The 21,627-nt window shown below is 40.3% G+C and overlaps 1 pseudogene; it reads left to right on the forward strand.

Moving 5' to 3' along the window:
- Positions 1-2,236: 2,236 nt before the first annotated feature.
- LOC115934369 (toll-like receptor 2) lies at positions 2,237-21,345 on the forward strand (annotated as a pseudogene).
- Positions 21,346-21,627: the final 282 nt, after the last annotated feature.

A 21,627-nucleotide genomic window follows, 5' to 3' on the forward strand; every position in this document is an offset into this window, starting at 1 on the left:
CAGGGCGTGAGAGGCAGGCAAGTGAGCATTACTGCCTGAGCTCTGCCTCCTGTCAAATCAGTGGCAGCATTAGATTCTCATGGGAGCATGAGCCCTATTGTGAACTGCACATGCAAGGGATCTAGGTTGTGTACTCCTTATGAGAATCTAATGCCTCCGAAACCATTCGTCCTCCTCCCCGGTCTGTGGAACTGGTCCCTGGTGCCAAAAAGGTTGGAGACTGTTGCTTTAGAGCCAGTATAGCATATTTTAAAGATACTATATTTTAGTATTATGCAATAAATAAATGAAAAATTCCAATGAAGAGTTCTTGCTATGTCGCAGGTCAGGGATGATGATGAAGATGATGATGATGATGATGATGATGATGATGATGATGATGATGGTGATACTAGCTAACAATGATTGAATTCTTTCTTTGTGTCAAGCATTCTGTTAAGCACATTATATGCATAACCTCATTTAAACAGGAAAGAAAATCAACTGTCCTTTGAGTGGTATCCGGTACTTGAGCCATTACTCAATCATCGTTTGACTTCCTTCTTGGACTTAAAATAGTATATGGCATTGTTTCAGGCAAGATTTGTTATTGCTTAAAATTCTCATATGAGGCAATCGTACCTGAATTGTGCAATGCATTTGGGCAATATTTGTATGAAGAAACCATGTGACAAAATGGGAACATGCACACACACATACAAAACAAACAAACAACAATAAAATAAATAAAAATAAAAAATTCAGCCTTTTCAGGAGAATCGCTTAAACCCAGGATGCAGAGGTTGCAATGAGTCGAGATCATGCTACTGCACTCCAGTCTGAGTGACACAGCGAGACTCTGTCTTAAAAACAAACAAACAAAAAATTCAGCCTTTTGTATTATTTGAGTGTTTGGTTATGTTCTCATGAAATAAAAAGATTATGAAGCATGGGAAGTTGGTTTATGGAAATCTAGTGAAATGCATGGCATGTAGGCTTTGAAATCAGGTGGAGGTTCCAATCCTAACTATGTTACTTGGCAAGTTTGTGAACTCTTCTGAGCCTCCTTGACTAAAATGCTGATAATACCTGCCTCATAGACTTCTTATAGGATTAAACAAACACACTTAAAAACAACTAGAAGAGATCTTAGCTCAAGATAGGGTCTCAATAGAAGTAATTGACTTCCACTCCCCAACCTTACTCTGGATTCTACCTGCCAAACTCTACAGTGTTTACTGACTTCTCTTTCCTTCACCCTCTTTTCTATGTCCCATTTTTATAGTTTTGTATTTCCTAATTACTTTTATTTACTCATTTATTTGTTCAAAGGTATTTACTGAACAAATGCTATATATGAGGTACTAGAATAAGCACTGAGGCAGCAATGGTAAGCTAAACCAAACAGAATTCCTGGTTATGGCCTAGTGAGAGAGACAGGCATTAATCACACAAGCAGGAAGAAAGCTACAAGCTAAGCCACATGCTTTGAAGGAAAAGATCACATCTCTAGGCTGAAAAGTGAGTGAAGTGAAGTTGGGTGGGAGCCTGAAGAGAATGAGCGTGGTCTATGATAGGTGGTGCTGGTGCTAGTGGAGGTGGTGGTGATGGTGGAGTTGATGGTGATGATGGAGGTGGTAGTGATGGTGGAGTTGATGGTGGTGATGGAGGCAGTGGTGATGATGGAGGTGATGGTGATGATAAGGTGGTGGTGAAGGTGGAGTTGATGGTGATGATGGAGGTGGTGGTGATGGTGGAGTTGATGGTGGTGATAGAGGTGGTGGTGATGGTGGAGTTGATGGTCATAAGGTGGTGGTGATGGTGGAGTTGATGGTGATGATGGAGGTGGTGGTGATGGTGGAGTTGATGGTCATAAGGTGGTGGTGATGGTGGAGTTGATGGTGATGATGGAGGTGGTGGTGATGGTGGAGTTGGTGGTGGTGATGGTGGAGTTGATGGTGATGATGGAGGTGGTGGTGATGGTGGAGTTGATGGTGAGGATGGTGGTGGTGGTGATAGTGGAGTTGGTGGTGGTGATGGTGGATTTGATGGTGATGGTGGAGGTGGTGGTGATGGTGGAGTTGGTGGTGATGGTAGAGTTGATGGTGGTGATGGAGGTGGTGGTGATGGTGGAGTTGGTGGTGGTGATGGTGGAGTTGATGGTGATGATGGAGGTGGTGGTGATGGTGGAGTTGATGGTGGTGATGGAGGTGGTGGTGGTGATGGTGGAGTTGATGGTGATGATGAGGTGGAAGTGATGGAGTTGATGATGCTGATGGAGGTAGTGGTGACGGTAGAGTTGATGGTAATGATGGAGGTGGTGGTGATGGTGGAATTGATGGTGGTGATAAGGTGATGGTGATGGGGGAGTTGATGGTGATGATGAAGGTGGTGGTGATGGTGGAGTTGATGATGGTGATGGAGGTGGTGATGATGGTGGAGTCAATGGCAATGATGAGGCGATGGTGGTGATGATATTGGAGGTACTGGTGATGATGGAGGGAATGTGGTAGAAAGTAGCATTCACAACAGAGGGAACAATATATTCAAAGAATCAGTAGTGGTGGAACCTCTGCATGTCTGAGAAGCTGAAGGACTAGTGTGGCTGGCATGTGGTTGGCGAGAGAGAAGGAGCAGAGACCAAAAGGAAAGCAGAATCCACACCACAGACCCTAGAGGGCCTTGTAGAATATGTTAAGCATTTGGATCCTAGTCCTAAGAACAACTAGATGCCACAGAAAAGCTTAAACATGGGGCGAGGTGAGGTGATCAGATTTGCATTGTGAAAAGATCATTCTAATTCTTTATGGTCCAATAATGGTAGCTACTAGCTACACATGGCTACTGAACACTGAAATATTGCTAGTTTTAGTAGAGATGTAAAATAGACACTGGATTTCAAAGACTTAGTATAAAAAATGTAAAATATCTCATTAATTTAAAAATATTAATTATATCTTGAAAAAGTATTTCAGATTAAATGTAATTAAAATCAATTTTAAAATTATTTTTAAAAACAATTACCAGGCCAGGCGTGATGGCTCATGCCTCTAATCCTAGCACTTTGGGAGGATGAGGTGGTAGGATTGCTTGAGCCCAGGAATTCGAGACCAGACTGGGAAACACAGGGAGACCCTGTCTCCAATAAAACAAAAAAGTTAGCTGGGTGTGGTGGCACACACCTATGGTCCCAGCTACTCGGGAGGTTAAGGCAGGAGGATCACTGGAGCCCAGGAGGTCAAGACTGCAGTGAGCCATGATCATGCCATTGTACTCCAGTCTGGATGGCAGAGCAAGGCCCTGTCTCAAAAACAAACAAACAAAACCCATTTCCCCCACTCCCCAAAAAACCAATTACCTGTTTCTTGTTAACATTTTAAAATACAGCTATTAATAATTAAAAATTGGGGGCAGCCATGGTGGCTCACACCTATAATCCCAGCACTTTGGAAGGCTGAGGTGGGTGGATCACTTGAGGTCAGGAGTTTGAGACCAGCCTGGCCAACATGGTGAAACCCTGTCTCTACTACAAACACAAAAATTAGCCAGGTGTGTTGGTGGGTGCCTGTAATCCCAGCTACTCTGGAGGCTGAGACAGGAGAATTGCTTGAACTCAGGACGTGGAGGTTGCAGTGAGCCAAAATCACACCACTGCACTCCAGCCTGGGTGACAGAGTGAGACTCTATCTCAAAATAATAATAAAAAAATTAAAAATTGCATATGTGGCTCCCATTGTATTTGAACTAGATGGTGCTACTCTAAGTGCAGTATGGAGAAGGTGCTACGGAGAAGGCACAGTAGAGGAGAACATTTAGGAAGTTGTTTTTGTACTCCAGGAAAGAGAGGAGGAGGTAGCTTGAACTAGGATGACTGCAGTGGGAATAAAAAGAGTTGGATGAATTCAAGGTAAAATGAGCACGACTAAGAGCTGCAGCAGATGCATCTGGATGGATGGTGGAGCTTCATGTTGAAATAACACCAGAAAAAAATCAGCCTTGGTGATATGGTTTGGCTCTGTGTCCTCACCCAAATCTCATCTTGAATTGTACTTCCATAATTCCCATGTGTTGTGGGAGGGACCTGGTGGGAGATAATTTGAATCATGGGGGCAGTTTCCCCCATACTGTTCTCGTGGTAGTGAATAAGTCTCATGAGATCTGATGGTTTTATAAGGGGTTTCTGCTTTTGCATCTTCCTCATTTTCTCTTGCCGCCACCATGTAAGAAGTGCCTTTTGCCTCCTGCCATGATTCTGAGGCCTCCCCAGCCATGTGGAACTGTAAGTCCAATTAAACCTCTTTTTTTTTTTCCAGTCTTGGATATGTCTTTATCAGCAGTGTGAAAATAGACTAATATAGTAAATTGGTACCAGTAGAGTGGGGTGCTGCTGAAAAGACACCCAAAAATGTGGAAGCAACTTGGGAACTGGGTAACAGGCAGAGGTTGGAACAGTTTGGAGGGCTCAGAAGAAGACAGGAAAATGTAGGAAGGTTTGGAACTTCCTAGAGACTTGTTGAATGGCTTTGACCAAAAGCATGATAGCAATATGTACAATAAAGTCTAGGCTGAGGTGATCTCAGATGGAGATGAGGAACTTGTTGGGAACTGGAGCAAAGGTGACTCTTGTTATGTTTTAGCAAAGAGACTGGTGGCATTTTGTTCCTGCCTTAGAGATTTGTGGAACTTTGAACTTGACAGAGATGATTTAGGGTATCTGGCAGAAGAAATTTCTAAGCAGCAAAGCATTTAAGAGGTGACTTGGGTGCTGCTAAAGGCATTCCGTTTTATAAGGGAAGCAGAGCAGAAAATTTGCAGCCTGACAATATGACAGAAAAGAAAAACCTGTTTTCTGAGGAGAAATACAAGCCACTGCAGAAATTTGCATAAATAATGAGGAGCTGAATATTAATCCCCAAGACAATAGGGAAAATGTCTCCAGAGGTCTTCACAGCAGCCCCTCCCATCACAGGCCCAGAGGCCTAAAAGAAAATGGTTTCATGGGCCAGGCCCAGGGTCCCCATGCTGTGTGCAGTCTAAGGATTTGGTGCCCTGTGTTCCAGACACTCCAGCCATGACTAAAAGGAGCCAAGGTACAGCTTGGGCTGTTGCTTCAGAGGGTGGAAGCCCCAAGCTTTGGCAGCTTCCACATGGTGTTGAGTCTGCGGGTGCACCAAAGTCAAGAACTGAGGTTTGAGGAACCTCCACCTACATTTCAGAAGATGTATGGAAATGCCTGGATGTCCAGGCAAAAGTTTGCTGCAGGGGCAGGGCCCAGATGGAGAACCTCTGCTAGGGCAGTGCGGAAGGGAAATGTGGGGTTGGAGCCGTCACAGAGAGTCTCTACTGGGGCACTGCCTAGTGGAGCTGTGAGAAGAGGGCCATTGTCCTCCAGACCCTAGAATGGTAGATCTGCTGACAGCTTGCATCATGCAACTGGAAAAGCCACAGACACTCAACACCAGCCCATGAAAACAGCCAGGAGGGGAGCCATACCCTGCAAAGCCACAGGGGCAGAGCTGCCTGAGGCCATGGGAACCCACCTCTTGCATCAGCGTGACCCAGATGTGAGACATGGTGTCAAAGGAGATCATTTTGGAGCTTTAAGATTTGACTGCCCTGCTGGATTTCAGACTTGTAAGGGGCCAGTAGCCCTTTTCTTTTGGCCAATTTCTCCCATTTGGAATGGCTGTATTTACCCAATGCCTGTATCCCCATTGTATCTAGGAAGTAACTAACTTGCTTCTGATTTTACAGGCTCATAGGTGGAAGGGACTTGCCTTGTTTCAGATAAGACTTTGGACTGTGGACTTTTGAGTTAATGATGAAATGAGTTAAGACTTTGGGGGAACTGTTAGTTTTGAAATGTGAGGACATGAGATTTGGAGGGGCCAGGGGCAGAATGATATGGTTTGGCTCTGTGTCCCCACTGAAATCTCATCTTGAATTGTACTCTCATAATTCCCACATGTTGTGGGAGGGACCTGGTGGGAGATAATTTGAATCATGAGGGCAGTTTCCCCCATACTGTTCTCATGGTAGTGAATAAGTCTCATGAGATCTGATGGTTTTATCAGGGGTTTCTGCTTTTGCATCTTCCTCATTTTTTCTTGCTGCCACCATGTAAGAAGTGCCTTTTGCCTCCAGCCATGATTCTGAGGCCTCCCCAGCCATGTGAAATTTTAAGTCCAATTAAACCTGTTTTCTTTTCCAGTCTCAGGTATGTCTTTATTAGCAGTGTGAAAATGGACTAATACACCTGGCAAAAATATTTTGAGCTCAGATTGGGACATATTGAATGTGCATGCTCTGAGACAAATGTCTCAAGTAGGCAGTTGCCTATCTAGGTCTGGAGCTCAGGTGAGATTTGGGCAAGAGATTTAAATTGGAAAGTTATTGGGTTATGGACAGCATAAATGAGATTCATTAAGAAGAAAGCAGCCAGTGAGAAGTGGCCTCGGACCTAGACTTGGGAAATGGGGCAGGGAAGGAGATAACCTTGAAAAAGAGGGTTTAAAGGAAAGACTAAGTATGTGGTCATTCAAGCAAAAGGAGAGAACGTTTAAGAAAGGAGAGGCCAGCTGGGTGCGATGGCTCATGCCTGTAATCTCAGCACTTTGGGAGGCCAAGGCGGGTGAATCACCTGAGGTCAGGAGTTCCAGACCAGCCTGGCCAACATGGTGAAACCCCGTCTCTACTGAAAATACAAAAATTAGCCAGGTGTGGTGGTGCGTACTTGTAATCCCAACTACTTGGGAGCTGAGGTAGGAGAATCGCTTGAACCTGGGAGGTGGAGGTTGCAATGAGCCGATGAGCCGAGATTGTGCCACTACACTCCAGCCTGGGCGACACAGTAAGACTTTGTCTCAAAAAAAAAAAAAAAAAAAGAAAAGAAAAAGAAAGGAGTGGTCAATCACATCTGCTCTGAGAGGTTAAGCAACATGAGGACCAAAAAATGTCTGGGGGAGTGAGAAATGCAGTGGTCCCTGGTAAACTTTGCAAGTGCTGTTTGGATGGAGTGATGAGGTGGAAGCCAGACTGGAATAGAGGGAAGACTGGGTAAAAGGAGAGGAGATAGAGACAGTAGGTACAGAAAACTCTTTAAAGGTGTTGCGCTGTGAAGTGGAGAGAGAGAGAAAGAGAGAAGTTTGAAGGAGACCAAAAAGATTTTTTGCTGTTGTTCATTTTAAAAATAAATATGGAAAACTTGAGCATGTGTGAATATTGGTAGGAATGGTCTGGATAAGATGGAATAGTAGAACACAAAAGAAAAGAGAGCGATAATAAGCAGAGCATCTAGATAACATCTACATAGGACAAGTGGGTACCCAGCATCCTTGGAGGTCCCCTCTTCTACTGTGGTAGGAAGGTGGAGGGGGTGTTTGGGTATAAGTTCAGGTGTGGGAAGTTAGAATTTCTCTAGATGGCTTTAATTTTCTCTGTGAAATAAGAGATAAAGTCATTCCTGGAAAGGATGTGAGGAGGCAGAAGCTGCTGGTGGCTGGACAAGAGTGGAGTAAGCTTGAGACAGTGTTGCAGGAATTGCAAGAGAGCTGGCTCAAGAAATGCAATAAAGTACCTGGTCTCCTCTAAGAAGGCATGTCATAGGGTTCTTTTAGGTTTGGGGTTTTGTCACATAGGGGCATAAGGAGAAGAGACAGTGATGGCTCCAGAATTTCCGTTTAGTAGAGCTTTAGAAGAAGCAATCTGATTTGAGGATAGGAGGGCTTGAAGCATCTTGTACAGTATTTTACATTAGGTATATTAAGAAAACATCAATTGTTCATATAGAAGAACAGGGAAGACATTGGAAAATTGAGAGTGATGTAAAGCCCTCTCCTGCAACCTTGCGTTCACCAACACCACCGGAAAGAGTTTCTGGTTTTGGCAAGGGTGATATGGAGATTCTGAAGTCTGGGAGCTCTTCCAAAAGCCAGTAAGAAGGGCTGTGCACTATCTGAACTTCCCTGAAGTAGTTCATTCCAGCACTCCTGGGCAGCTGGCATTCATGTTCAGACCATCTGGTGGCCACACTCAGGATGGATTTTTTCCCCTGTAAAAAGGGGTCAGATCTCTCTGTTTTGCAATTAGCAATTTGGGGGGCCAAGTATGACTCCCCATAGTATGCTATGAGAATGGGAAGCCCAGGGATCTGCTGATTCTTCTGCTGTGAGGTCCAACTTGAACCAAGTATTTGTCTGAGAAGAATGGAGGTAACAAATGGATTGGAAAGAGGAGGGATCAGTGGACTCTGATCAAGATGCAGGAGGTTTGAATGAGTCGTTCTGAAGGCTGGGTAACTGTAGGTAATGACAAAGTCCAGGGCGTGGCTGAAGTGGCATAGAGGAGAAGATCCCTGCAGAGGAGGAGGTAAAGGAACTGAGCAGCCAGGGTGTTGGGTAGGTCATCTGTGGGAACACTAAAGGCATTGGGTCTCCTGGAAGATCTTGAGAAGAAGAAGACTCTGAGCATGTCCCAAAGTCTTCAAAAAGTAAGAGGAGTAACTAGGAGGTCAGCAGATGGTGACAGAAGTTGAAGGGCATGAGGACAATGTGGTCCAGTGGCACGAGACTAGAGCCTCACGGGAACTGGTTTTCTTACACCACGTTGCCCAGGCTGGTCTCAAACTCTTGGCCTCAGGTGATCCCAGAGGGGCCTACCAAAGTGCTAGGATTACAGGTCTAAGCCACCATGCCGGGCCTGTTTTTAGTTAATTTTTTTTTTTCTAAGACAGAGTCTGGCTCTGTAACCCAGGCTGGAGTGCAGTGGCATGATCTTTGCTCACTGCAACCTCCATCTCCCGGGTTCAAGCAATTCTCCTGCCTCAGCCTCCTGAGTAGCTGGGATTACAGGTACCCGCCACCATGGCTGGCTAATTTTTGTATTTTCAGTAGAGATGGGGTTTCACCATGTTGGCCAGGCTGATCTGGAACTCCTGACCTCAGGTGATCCACCCGCCTTGGCCTCCCAAAGTGCTGTGATTACAGGTGTGAGCCATCGTGCCCGGCTATTTTTAGTTTTTAAAGGAACCTCCATACTGTTTTCCATAGTGGTTTTATTAATTTACATTCCTACCAACAGTGTACAATGGTTCCCTTTTCTCCACATCCTTACCAGCTCTGATATTCTGTCTTTTTGATAAAAGCCATTCTAACTGTGTGAGATGGTATCTCATTGTGGTTTTGATTTGCATTTTTCTGATGATTCGTGACACTGAACATTTTTTCCTATACCCGTTGGCCATTTATATATTTTCTTTTAGGAAATGTCAACTCATATCTTTTTCCCCATATTTTAATCAGATTTTTTTTTTTTTTTTTTTTTTTTTTTTTGCTGTGGAGTTGTTTGAGCTCCTTATATATTCTGGTTATTAATCCCTTGTCAAATGGATAGTTTGCAAATATTTTCTTTCACTCTGTAAGTTGTCTCTTGGTTGTTTTCCTTGCTGTGTGTAAGCTTTTTAGCTTGATAAAATTCTATTTGTTTATTTTTGCTTTGGTTGCCTGTACTTTTGAGATCTTATGTAAAAATTCTTTGCCCAGACCAACGTTCTAGAGCCGTCCCTAAAGGTTTCTTCTAGAACTTTCATAGCTTCAGGTCTTAGACATAAGTCTTTAATCCATTTTTATTTGATTGTTGTATATGGTAAGAGATAGGAGTTTAGTTTCATTCTTCTGCATATAGATATCCAGTTGTCTCAGCACCACTTATTGAAGAGACTGCGCTCTCCCCATTGCATGCTCTGGTACCTTTGTAAAAAATTAGTTGGCTGTAAATGTGTGGATTTACAGCTGGGTTCTCCATGCTGTTCCATTGGTCTATGTGTCTTTTTTTTTATGCCAATATCATGCTGATTTTGTTACTATGGCTTTGTAGTATATTTTGAAGCCAGATAGAGTGATGCCTCTGGCTTCATTCTTTTCGCTCAGGACTGCTTTGGCTATTCAGAGTCTTTCGTGATTCCATATAAATTTTAGGATTGTTTTTCTATTTTTGTGAAGAATGTCATTAGCCTTTTCATAAGGATTGCACTGAATCTATAAATTGCTTTGGATAGTATTGTCATTTTAAAAATATTAATTCTTTCAATCCTTGAGCATGAAATATCTTTCCATTTTTTGGTGTGTGTTCTCTTCAACTTCTTTTTCCAGTGTGTTGTAATTTTCCTTGTATGGATAAATGAAATTGCTTTCTTGATTTCTTTTTCAGATTGTTCACTGTTAGTGTATATAAATGCTACTGATTTTTTTTTTTTTGATACAGGGCCTGGCTCTCTTGCCTAGAATGGAGGGCAGTGGTGCGATCTCAGCTCACTGCAACCTCCACATCTGGGGCTTGTGATCCTCTCACTTCAGCCTCCCAAGTAGGTGCAGGTGCATGCCACCATCGCCAGGTAATTTTTGTATTTTTTTTTGGTATAGACAGGGTTTCACCATGTTGCCCGGGCTGGTTTTGAACTCCTGAGCTCAAGCCATTTGCCTGCCTCTGCCTCCCAAAGTGCTGGGATTACAAAGTCAGCTACCGCACCCAGCACTACTGATTTTTTGATTTTGTATCCTGCAATTTTACTGAATTTGTTCATTAGTTCTAATAGCATTTTTTTTGTGTGTGAAGTATTTAGGTTTTCCTAAATATAAGATCATGTCATCTGTGTACAAGCCTGATTTGATTTCTTCCTTTCCAACTTGGGTGCCCTTGATTTCTTTCTCTTGTCTAATTGCTCTCACCAGTACTTCCAGTATTATGTTGAATAAAAGCAGTCAAAGTGGGTATCCATGTCTTGTTCCAGGTCTTAAAGAGAAACTTTCCATTTTTCCCCATTCAGCATGATATTGGCTGTGGTTTGCCATATACAGTGAGGTATATTCCTTCTACACCTAGTTCATTAAGGGTTTTTATCATGAAATGATGTTGAATTTTATCAAATGCTTTTTCATCATCTATTAAAAAGATCATATGGTTTTTGTTCTTGGTTCTGTTAATGCAACAAATCACATATATTGATTTGCTTATGTTGAATCATTCTTGCATCCCTTGGACAAATCCCACTTGATCATAGTGAATGATCTTTTTAATGTGCTGTTGGATTCAGTTTGCTAGTATTTTGTTGAGGATTTATGTGTCTATGTTCATCAGTGATATTGGCCTGTAGTTTTCTTTTTGTTGTTGTTGTGTCCTTATCTGGTTTGGGCCTCAGGACAATGCTGGTCTTGTAGAATGAGTTTGGAAGAATTCCCTCCTTGTCAATTGTTTTTGAGGAGTTTGACTAGAATTGGTATTAGTTATTTAAATATTTGGTAGAATTCAGCAGTGAAGCCATCATGTTATGGGGTTTTCTTTGAGAGAAACTTTTTATTATGACTTTGATCTCATTACTTCTTATTGGTTTATTGAGGCATTCTATGTATGCACAATTCAGTCTTGGTAGGTTGCATGTGTCTAGGAATTTATCCATTTCTTCTAGGTTTTTCAATTTGTTGGTGTATAATTGTTCATCCTAGTCTTTAATGATTTTTTGTATTCTGTGATATCAGTTGTAATGCCCCCCTTTTCATTTCTAATTTTATTTATTTCTTCTCTCTTTTTTCTTAGTCTAGCTAAAGGTTTGTTGATTTTATCTTTTCAAAAAGCCAACTTTTTGTTTTGTTGGTCTTCTGTATGGTTTAGTCTCAATATCATTTATTTCTGCTATGATCTTTATTATTTCTTTCCTTCTATTAATTTTTGGTTGGTGTAGGCTGGGCACAGTGGCTCACGCCTGTAATCCCAGCACTTTGGGAGGCCGAGGCAGGCGGATCACAAGGTCAGGAGATCGAGACCATCCTGGCTAACACGATGAAACCCTGTCTCTACTAAAAATACAAAAAATTAGCCGGGCATGGTGGCGGGCGCCTGTAGTCCCAGCTACTAGGGAGGCTGAGGCAGGAGAATGGCGTGAACCTGGGAGGCGGAGCTTGCAGTGAGCCGAGATCGTGCCACTGCACTTCAGCCTGGGTGACAGAGCGAGACTGTCTCAAAAAAAAGAAAAACATTTTTGGTTGGTGTGATGGTTAATACTGAGTGTCAACTTGATTGGATTGAAGGATGCAAAATATTGATCCTGGGTGTGTCATGAGGGTGTTGTGAAAAGAGATGAACATTTGTGTTAGTGGACTGGGAAAGGCAGACCCATCCTTAATCTGGTGGGCACAATCTAATCAGCTGCCAGTGGGCTAGAATATAAGCAGGCAGAAAAATATGAAAAAGAGAGACTGGCCGAGCCTCCCAGCCTACATCTTTCTCCTGTGCTGGATGTCTCCTGCCCTCTAACATTGGACTCCAGCTTCTTCAGTTTTGGAACTCAGACTGGCTCTCCTTGCTCCTCAGCCTGCAGACAGCCTATTGTGGGACCTTGTGATCATGTGAGTTAAAACTTAATAAACTTCCCTTTATTTATATATAAAGGGAATATATATATATGGAATATATCTATATGGAATATATATATGGAATATATCTATATGGAATATATCTATGTGGAATATATCTATGTGGAATATATCTATGTGGAATATATCTATATGGAATATATATCTATGTGGAATATATCTATATGGAATATATATCTAAGTGGAATATATCTATATGGAATATATATCTATATGTGGAATATATCTATATGGAATATATACCTATATGTGGAATATATCTATGTGGAATATATACCTATATGTGGAATATATCTATGTGGAATATATATCTATATGTGGAATATATCTATGTGGAATATATATCTATATGTGGAATATATCTATGTGGAATATATATCTATATGTGGAATATATCTATGTGGAATATATATCTATATGTGGAATATATCTATATGGAATATATATGTGGAATATATCTATATGAATATATATCTATATGTGGAATATATCTATATGGAATATATATCTATATGTGGAATATATCTATATGGAATATATATATGTGGAATATATATATGGAATACATCTCTATATGTGGAATATATCTATGGAATATATATCTATATGTGGAATATATATATGGAATAGATATATACGTGGAATATATATATGGAATAGATATATAGGTGGAATATATATATATGGAATAGATGTATACGTGGAATATATACATACGTGGAATAGATGCATACGTGGAATAGATGCATACGTGGAATAGATGTATACGTGGAATAGATGTATACGTGGAGATGTATACGTGGAATGTATGTATACGTGGAGTAGATGTATACGTGGAGTGTATGTATATGTGGAGTGTATGTATACGTGGAGTGTATGTATATACGTGGAGTGTATGTATACGTGGAGTGTATGTATATACGTGGAGTGTATGTATACGTGGAGTGTATGTATACGTGGAGTGTATGTATATACGTGGAGTGTATGTATATACGGGGCGTATGTATATACGTGGAGTGTATGTATATACGGGGCGTATGTATATACGTGGAGTGTATGTATATACGGGGCGTATGTATATACGTGGAGTGTATGTATATACGGGGCGTATGTATATACGTGGAGTGTATGTATATACGGGGCGTATGTATATACGTGGAGTATATGTATATACGGGGCGTATGTATATACGTGGAGTATATGTATATACGTGGAGTATATGTATATACGGGGCGTATGGATATACGTGGAGTATATGTATATACGTGGCGTATGTATATGTGGCGTATATGTATATACGTGGCGTACATGTATATGTGGCGTATATGTATATACGTGGCGTACATGTATATGTGGCGTATATGTATATACGTGGCGTACATGTATATGTGGAGTATATGTATATACGTGGCGTACATGTATATGTGGAGTATATGTATATACGTGGCGTATGTGTATATGTGGAGTATATGTATATACGTGGCGTATATGTATATACGTGGAGTATATGTATATGTGGAGTATATGTATATACGTGGAGTATATGTATATATGTGGAGTATATGTATATATGTGTAGTATATGTATATGTGGAGTATATGTATATATGTGGAGTATATGTATATGTGGAGTATATGTATATATGTGGAGTATATGTATATATGTGGAGTATATGTATATGTGGAGTATATGTATATGTGGAGTATATGTATATATGTGGAGTATATGTATATGTGGAGTATATGTATATGTGGAGTATATGTATATGTGGAGTATATGTATATGTGGAATATATATATGGAATATATATATAAAAGAATATATATATATAAAGGGTATATATATATGTAAAGGGAAGTTTATATATATGTTATATATATATTCCGTTACTTCTGTCCCTCCAGAGAACCCTAATACAGTTGGTTCTTGCTTTTCTAGTTCCTTGAAGTGTATCATTAGGTAAGTTTATTTGATGTATTTTTACTTTCTTGATGTAGACATTTATTGCTATAAACCTCCTTCTTAATATTGCTTTTGCTGTATCTTATAGATTTGGGTATGTTATATTTCCATTTCTATTTGTTTCAAGAAATTTTAATTTTTTCTTCTTAATTTCTTCATTGACCCATTGGTCATTCAAGAGCATGTTGTTTCATTTTCATGTGTATGTGTAGTTTCCAAGATTCCTCTTGTTATTGACTTCTAGCTTTATTCCATTGTGGTCAAAAACAATATTTAATATGATTTCTCCTTTTTGAGTTTGTTGAGACTTGTTTTGTGGACTAAAATATGGTAGACTCTGGAGAATGTTCCATGTGCTGATTCAAAAGAATGTGTATTCTGCAGCAGTTGGGTGAAATGCTCTGCAAATGTCAGTTAGGTCTATTTGGTCTAGTGTGTAGTTTAATTCTGATGTTTCCTTGTTGATTTGCTGTCTGCATGACTTGTCCATTGAAGTCCCTTACTATTACTGTACTGCAGTCTATGTCTCCCTTGAGCTCCATTATGTTTGCCTTATATACTTCGGTGCTCCGCTGTTGGGTGCATAGATATTTATAATTGTTATAGCCTCTTGCAAATCAACCCATGTATTCTTATATAGTGACCTTCTTTGGCTCTTTTTATAGTTTTTTACTTTATTTTATCTGACATAAGTATAGCTACTCCTGTTTTTTTGTTTGTTTTTACTTGCATGGAATATCATTTTTCATCACTTCACTTTCAATTTATGTGGGTTTTTATAGATGAGGTGGGTTTCTTATAGCTGGATCTTGTTTCATTATCCATTCAGCCATTTTATGTCTTTTAATTGAAGAATTAAATCCATTTACATTTAGTGTTATTATTGATAAGGGCTTACTACTGCTATTTTGTTGCTTGTGTTCTCCTTTTTAAACTCCTTTCTTACTGTCTTCCTTTGTGGTTAAGTGATTGTTTTGGTAGTATGTTTTAATTTATTGCTTTTTATTTTTAGTGTATCTATTATAGGTTTTTGCATTGTGGTCACCATGAGGCTTACAAAAAATGTCTTATAGATATAACAAGTTGTTTTAAAGAGATGATAATTTATCTTAGATCAGAAAAAAGAATAGAAACAAAGAACAAACTTAAAAAACAAAAAACCCTCTATACATTGACTCCAATACCCCCCACATTTTGACTTTTCTTTTCTCAGTTTACATACTTTTATATTGTCTGTCTCTTAATAAGTTGCTATAGCTATTATTGTTTTTCATATACTTGCCTTATAGGTTTCCTACTAGAGTTTTGAGTGGATTGCATACCATAATTACAGCACTGGAGTATTCTAGGGTTGTCTTCATACTAGTGGGTTTTATACCTTCAAATGTTTTCTTTTTGCATGTTAGTGGTTTTTTTTCTTTCAAATTGAAGAACTCCCTTTAGCATCTCTTGTAAGACAGGTCTGGTGGTTGTGACTTCTCTTAGCTTTTGTTTGTCTGGGAAGAGTTAATTTCTCTTTCATATTTGAAGAATAGCTTTTCCAAATATAGTATTCTTGGGTGGCAGGGTTTTTTCAGAACATCGAAAATGTTGTTGCATACCTTCCTGGCCTGTATGGTTTTCGTTGATAAGTCTGTTGCCAGATGAATTGGAGTTTCTTTGTATGTTACTTGCTTCTTTTCTCTTGCTGCTTTTAGGATCCTCTCTTTATCCTTGACATTTGGGAGTTTGATTATTTTATGCCTTGATGTAGTCTTATTTGGGATGAATCTGTTTGGTATTCTCTGACCTTCCTCTACATGGACATTTATATCTTTCTCAATTTTTGGAAAGCTTTCTGTTACTATTTATTTGAATAAGCTTTCCATCCCTTGCTCTTGCTCAACTACCTCTTGAACAGCAATAAATTTTAGACTTGGTCATTTCCATGTATTTTAGGTAAATTTTCTTCCTGTTCAATCTTTTTTCTCTTTTGACTGTGTGATATTGAATAGGCTATCTTCAAGCCAACTGATTCTTTCCTTTGCTTGATCTATTCTGCTGTTGAGACCCTCTAATAAATTTTTCATTTCAGCAAATGTTTTCTCAGTTCCAAGATTTGTCTGATTTTTAAAATTATTATTTCAATCTCTTTGTTAAATTTCTCTGATAAATTTCTGAATTGCTTTTCTGTGTTATCCTGAAGGCCACTGAGTTTCCTTAAAATTGCTATTTTGAATTATTTGTCAGAGAGCTCATGTATTGCCATCTTCTTAGGGCCTGTCATGGGTATCTTGCTTTGTCCAGTTAGGGAGGTTTTGGTTCCCTATTTGCTGTTGTTTCTTGTGGATATACCTCTATGTCTTTGCATTGAAGGATTTGTTATTTATTCCACTCTTTTCTGGCTTGTTTTGGTTTTTATTTGGTATATTTGCCTAGAGATTCTTTGTAATTTACTTGTTAATTTCTTATTTCCCCCACCACTAAGTTGCCACCTCCTTTTTGGTGCTAGATGATGCCTTAAGCACAGGTTTGCCTCAGCTCTAGCAAAGAATCAGAGTGCTGCAAGTCCCAAATGGAAGAAGTCCCAGTGGGGATATCTTGCCAGTTTGGGAAGGCTGGCTAGAGGTTCATGCCCAAGGGACCTGTGGAAGGTACTTCCTAAAGCTGGTGCTGCTAAACAGTCACTCTGATTTGGCATCTCCTTTGGCTTAATTACAGAGCAGAGTTTCCAGGGCTGGGCAAGGTAGTCCCACCTCTCACCTTGACTTTTGCTGTTTGCAGGGATATTTCTCTCTTCAGGCACTTGTGATGCTTTCTGTGGGTTGAGGCAGGTACAGTTCCCCTGCCAGGGAGCCGAAGGTGATGGGGAAGCTGCTTGTCGACCTCTATCTCACTTTTTCCAGGGTAGAAACTATGAGTGGGGAGGAATTTCCCCATGCTTCATGACAGGCAGATTGTGGGGAGGGGCATCGTGGATGTGGAAATCTGATTCTCTTAGTCTATTCCAGGCTTTTTCACTTGTCTGTGGCCCCAGGAACTGACTCATCCTCATATTTGAGTTCTGGGATATTGCTGGTGATAATATCTGCACTGTCTATTTGTTTTGAGTTTTCTGTGGACAGGGAAATGAAGCCAGTATGCCACCATTTTGGAACTGAAATTCTCCAAAGTATACATTTTAAGTTGCTATGATAAGCGACTCTCATACGCCAAATTCTTTTAAACATGACAAGTCTTAAAAAATCAAGTATCCACCAATTCTTTAACACAAAATATTAATATAAATACTAATTATACATCTTCCAGAGGTTGCACCTAGAAACTTTTTGGAGTAAGTAAGACTGTCCATCTAATTGCCCAATAGGACAAAAACCTTGCAGGCTTTGAAAGATTCTTACACACCCATAGGAAACGATTACATCATTGTATGTAATTTGGGGAATTCCTTCTTAGATACTTGGCCAGCAATATTGGCTGAGAAGCTGACAGTAGTCTTGTCTGTGACCCTGACCAGTACACACTGAGCTCTAGTTATACTTAATAATAGAAACTGAATGAAAAGAAAACAGTGGTTACACAGCTTATATTCCTGACTTTGAATCATATCATGACTCATTGTTTTTCCAACTACATGGAAGTTGGCAACCCCTACACAGACTGGCATACCACAAAGTTGGACTCAGCAGTTATTTGGCTAAGATATATATATAGATATATAGATATCTATATCTATATCTATATAATATATTATATATATATAGAGAGAGAGATTGAGAGAGATGGAGTCTCAACTCTGTCTTGCCCAGGCTGGAATACAGTGGCATGATCTCAGCTCACTGGAGCCTCCGCCTCTTAGGTTCAAGCGATTATCCTGTCTCAGCCTCCCAAGTAGCTGGGAATACAGGCGGGCACTGCCACACCAGGCTAATTTTGTATTTTTAGTAGAGATGGGGTTTCACCATGTTGGCCAGGCTGGTTTCAAACTCCTGACCTCAGGTGATCCACCTGCCTTGGCTTCCCAAAGTGTTGGGATTACAGGCGTGAGCCAGGCTAAGATATTTTAGTACATTTTTCAAGGTGCTCCAAATAAGTTAGAACTTGATAAAATTCTGCCTTCTTTTTATATTCTTCTCTGAAGTGGTCTGAAAGGCCATATAACCCTTATATATATTAAAATGATATCAGTCACTCATGGTTTTGCTTGACTACGTGGGTGAAAATAGTGCACTATATTTCTTCATTCCCATCTTTAAATGAAGTCAGCTCTTGTGTGGTGGAGGCAAGATGTCAGTCAAGACAAGGGGCCTGGTCTAGGCTTCTTTCCCCTGAAGTCTTGTCTCTGCAATGGCCACTTCAGATGTTTATACTCCATTCCTCCAGGTCTAGCCCATATTCTGAAAAGGCAAGGCAATCCACCACTCAACAAGTATTCATTGAGTGCCAGCCATGTTATTGGGGGTGAGAATAGTTCAGTGCATAAAAGAAAACAAAATACCTGCCCCATGGGATTTACATCCAGTCATACTTAGCAGATGTGTGTGAATCTGGAAGCACCTTTTCTATAGTCTGACAGAATTCTTACAACACGTGAAAACTACTTGCCTTGTCTTTGGGAGCCTTGTGCATTTGGATCTATCCTTTAACAACTAACCTTGTCTATCATCCTCACAGTCTGACTCTTTACTTCTGGGATAGTCCATCAGAGACTTGAGGAAATGTTTCCTTCTCTCTTTTTCCATTTTCCCAAATTTAAATTCATGAAATATATATAAGTTCTCTAAATTAAAAACAACAGGATATTTTACCAACTTTCTGTTCTGAACTAACTTAAAATTTATGTTTCCAATCCCCAGAGATATGAACCAAAAAGCCTGAAATAAATGTAGATCAGCCACTTGAGCTGACATATGAAGCAGTCAACTTTACTCTGAGACGTTTTGGTTGATATTTCAAGTTTCTAAAAGTATTTGGAAGTGGGAAACACTGTCCTTCATATGAGATAAAAGGAAGAAAAAAGGACCTTATAGTCAGGCTCATTGTGAAAAAACTAATGTTAAAATAAGCTGAAGCAATCAAACGAGAGCATTTGCAAATCACTTGTTGGAGGTAAAGCTGGAAGCCTGTGTAGTTCAGGAAAATGGAAGATGAGATGGCTGAGATCCCACGAACAGACCACATCCAATAGAAACTGTAATAAAACAGAGCTCAGCCACAGGAATTTTCAATGGTGACAAAATTTTAAAGACATGCTTCTACTTTTGTATTGACTAAAGATCTTCAGGTTGAAAGTGTCAAGATCTGCTTAATAGCATATCCTCTGTTGCAACATTCAAAATCATCAGGATTCTTAGATCTCAGTGAAAAATTGATGTTTGAAGAATAATTGAAGTATTCAGTCCATAAGGAAGCCTGAAGCTCCCTATACACCTTGAATTTCATGCTAAATAATCTACAAGTTCTGGAAAATGCTGCTTAACTCTAGAAAAACTGACTAACCTTGATCTTGGTCAGCATATACTTGGTTCTTTACATATCACTCATCAATGGTCACAAAGGGAAGAATACTTGAACTTATCTAACACAAAAATTCACAATTTAACCAATTGTTTCCCAGACACGAGGCTTACTAGAAGTGAGCCTTGTAAACTTTTATTTAGCTGCAATTTAAAGAACTTTACATTTTCAGATATGTGTTGAAGACCCTACCAGATGCTTTCTTCCCCTTTGAGAAGAAGCAGGAAAAGAAAACTTTCTCTAAAGGGCAACTTGACTCTTTTCACACACTGAAGACTTTGGAAGCTGGTGGCAACAACTTCATTTGCTCCTGTGAATTCCTCTCCTTCACTCAGGAGCAGCAAGCACTGGCCAAAGTTCTTATCAGTTGGCCAGCAAACTACCCGTGTGACTCTCCATCCCACGTGTGTGGCCAACAGGTTCAGGACGTCTGCCTTTTGGTGTCGGAGTGCCACAGGGTGGCACTGGTGTCTGGCATGTGCTGTGCCCTGTTCCTGCTGATCCTGCCCATGGGGGTTCTGTGCCACTGTTTCCACAGCCCGTGGTACATGAAAATGATGTGGGCCTGGCTCTAGGCCAAAAGGAAGCACAGGAAAGCTTGTAGCAGGGACATCTGCTATGACACATTTGTTTCTTATAGTGAGCAGGATGCCTACTGGGTGGAGAACCTTATGGTCCAGGAGCTGGAGAACTTCAATCCCCTCTTCAAGTTGTGTCTTCATAAGTGGGACTTCATTCCTGGCAAGTGGATCATTGACAATATCATTGACTCCATTGAAAAGAGCCACAAAACTGTCCTTGTGCTTTCTGAAAACTTTGTGAAGAGTGAGTGGTGCAAGTATGAACTGGACTTCTCCCATTTCCGTCTTTTTGATGAGAACAATGATGCTGCCATTCTCATTCTTCTGGAGCCCATTAAGAAGCCATTTGCCTTAGTCAATCTGGGCTGCTATAGCAAAAATGCCAATAGACTGGGTAGTTTATAGATAAGAGAAATTCATTTCTCACAGATCTAGAGGCTGGGAAGTCCAAGATCAAGGTGTTGGCAGGTTTGGTATCTGGTGAGGAACTGTTCCAGGCTCAAAGATAGCTGTCTTCTCAGTGTGTTCTTACGTGGTGGAAGGGGTGAAGGGAGCTCTCTGAAGTTTCTTTTGTAAGGGAACTAATCCCATTCATGAAGCTTCTGCCCTCATGACCTAATCACTCATCAAAGGGCCCACCTCCAGTACCTCATATTGGGGGTTAGGATTTCAACAGATGAATTTCAGGAGGACACAGGCCTTCAGTCTATGGCTAGGATCATTCCCCAGCATTTCCGTTAAGCCGCAGAAGATAATTAACACCTAGACCTGCCTGGAGTGGCCACTAATGAAGCTCAGCGGGAAGGGTTTTAGTTAAAGAAAACTCCTAGTTTTTAGTTCAACCATTGTGGAAGACAGTGTGGTGATTCCTCAAGGATCTAGAACTAGAAATACCATTTGACCCAGCCATCCCATTACTGGGTATATACCCAAAGGATTATAAATCATGCTACTATAAAGACACATGCACACGTATGGTTATTGCGGTACTATTCACAATAACAAAGACTTGGAACCAACCTAAATGTCCATCAGTGATAGACTGGATTAAGAAAATGTGGCACATATACACCATGGAATACTATGCAGCCATAAAAAAGGATGAGTTCATGTCCTTTGCAGGGACATGGATGAAGCTGGAAACCATCATTCTCAGCAAACTATCACAAGGACAAAAAACCAAA

This window comes from Gorilla gorilla, chromosome 3 (assembly GCF_029281585.2).
Source record: "Gorilla gorilla gorilla isolate KB3781 chromosome 3, NHGRI_mGorGor1-v2.1_pri, whole genome shotgun sequence".
Lineage (NCBI taxonomy): Eukaryota > Metazoa > Chordata > Mammalia > Primates > Hominidae > Gorilla > Gorilla gorilla.